We start from the raw sequence: 1,831 nt of genomic DNA on the forward strand, positions 1-1,831 counted from the left end.
AAAAAATATTTCAGGTGTCATCCTTGGAGTAGTCTGGGTCTGTACCTGGGATCTCAAGGCACTGCAGCAGCTCTTAGGACAGTCTGGGACAAGTCTGGGAGGAATCTTGGTCATATCCCAGAGAATAGGCCTTTATTCAGGGATAAAATACGTCTGGGTATCTTCCTTGGAGGAGTCTGGGGCTGCTACCCTAGATGAGGCCTCCCTAAAGCAGAGCTGAATAGGCTCCAGGACATGCCTGGGAGGGATCTTTGGAGGATCGTGGAGATGGGAGTTTCTCAGAAGGTAAAAAGTATTTCAGGTGTCATCCTTGGAGGAGTCTGGGTCTGTACGTGGGATCTCAAGGCACTGCAGCAGCACTTAGGACGGTCTGGGACATGACTGGGAGGAATCTTGGTCATATCCTAGAGAATAGGCCATTATTCAGGGAGAAAATACGTCTGGGTATCTTCCTTGGAGGAGTCTGGGGCTGCTACCCAGGATTAGGCCTCCCTAAAGCAGAGCTGAATAGACTGCAGGATGTGCCTGGGAGGGATCTTTGGAGGATTGTGGAGGTGGGAGAATTTCTCAGAAGGTTAAATTTTTTTCTGTTACATCCTTAGAGGAGTCTGAGGGTGCTACCTGGGATCATATATCCCTGCAGCAGGGCTCAGTAGAGTCTGGGACATGTCTGGGAGGAATCTTGGTCAGATCCAGGTAAGAAACCATTATTCAGGGAAAAAACCATCTGGGTATCTCCCTTGGAGAAGTCTGGGATTGCTACCCAGGATTATGCTTGCAAAATGCCTGCAAAAAGACACAAGAATATGCCTGGGTGGAAGTGTGGGATGATGCTGAAGCCATACTCTTTCTTTCAGGAGAAAACACATCTTGGGTGTCTCCCTTTGGATTTGTCAGGGGTTGCTGCCTGCAATGTGATGACCCAAAACCAAAGCAGAGAAGAGAGCAGGAGATGCCTGTCAGAAGGTCCGGGTGCATGCTGGAGATGAGTTTTCCCCAGCAGGTAAAAAATATTTCATGTGAGGTCCTTGGAGACTTCTTGGGCTGTACCTGGGATCTCAGGGCCCTGTATGAGCGTCAGGTCAGTCTGGGATATGTCTGGGAGGAAACGTGGTCAGATCCCTGAGAAAGGCGTTTGTTATAAAGGAGAAGAATATGTCTAGGTATCTTCCTTGTATGAGTCTCTGGCTACTACCCTAGAAGAGGCCTCCCTATAGCAGAGTTGAAATGACTCCAGGATGTGCCTGTGAGGGATGTTTGGTTCATCGTCGAGGTGGGAGTATATCTCAGAAGGCAAAAAAATATTTTAGGTGTCATCCTTGGATCAGTGTCATTCTGTACCTGGTATCTCAAGGGACTGCGGCAGCACTTAGGACAGTCTGGGACATGTCTGTTAGGAATCTTGTTCATATCCTAGAGAATAGACCATTATCTGTGGAGAAAATATTTCTGAGTTTCTTCTTTGGAGGAGTCTGGGGCTGCTACCCAGGATTAGGCCTCCCTAAAGCAGAGCTGAGTAGGCTCCAGGACTTGCCTGGGAGGAATCATGTTTGGATCGTGTAGGTGGGAGATTTTCTCAGAAGGTGAAAAATATTTCAGGTGGCATCCTTGAAGGCGTCTGAGGTTGCTACCTGGGATCTTATATCCCAGTAGCAGCGCTCAGTAGAGTCTGGGCCATGTCTGGGAGGAATCTTGGTCACATCCCAGAGAGGAGGCCATTATTCAGGGAGAATAAAATATCTGTGTATATTCCTTGGAGTAGTCTGGCGTTCATAACCAGCATTAAGCTTGCAAAATGCCCGTGAAAGGACACCGGAATGTGCCTGCTTGT

General features: G+C 48.2%; 1 long non-coding RNA gene across 2 annotated transcripts in view; it reads left to right on the top strand.

Moving 5' to 3' along the window:
* The window catches only part of LOC113476768, an 8,862-nt gene extending 7,269 nt beyond the window's left edge, over window positions 1–1,593 (top strand). The window contains exons 3-4 of one of the 2 annotated variants that reach the window (XR_003397781.1): window positions 858–1,003; window positions 1,469–1,593. This is a non-coding gene — a long non-coding RNA (uncharacterized LOC113476768). Of the gene's footprint in view, window positions 1–857; window positions 1,028–1,468 lie in introns of those variants that run through there. The other variant, XR_003397780.1, reaches the window with a different exon arrangement.
* The last annotated feature ends 238 nt before the right edge of the window (window positions 1,594–1,831 follow it).

The sequence above is a fragment of the Athene cunicularia genome (genome assembly GCF_003259725.1).
Source record: "Athene cunicularia isolate RWA chromosome 2 unlocalized genomic scaffold, athCun1 chr2_part1, whole genome shotgun sequence".
In the NCBI taxonomy this organism is placed as follows: Eukaryota; Metazoa; Chordata; class Aves; order Strigiformes; family Strigidae; genus Athene; species Athene cunicularia.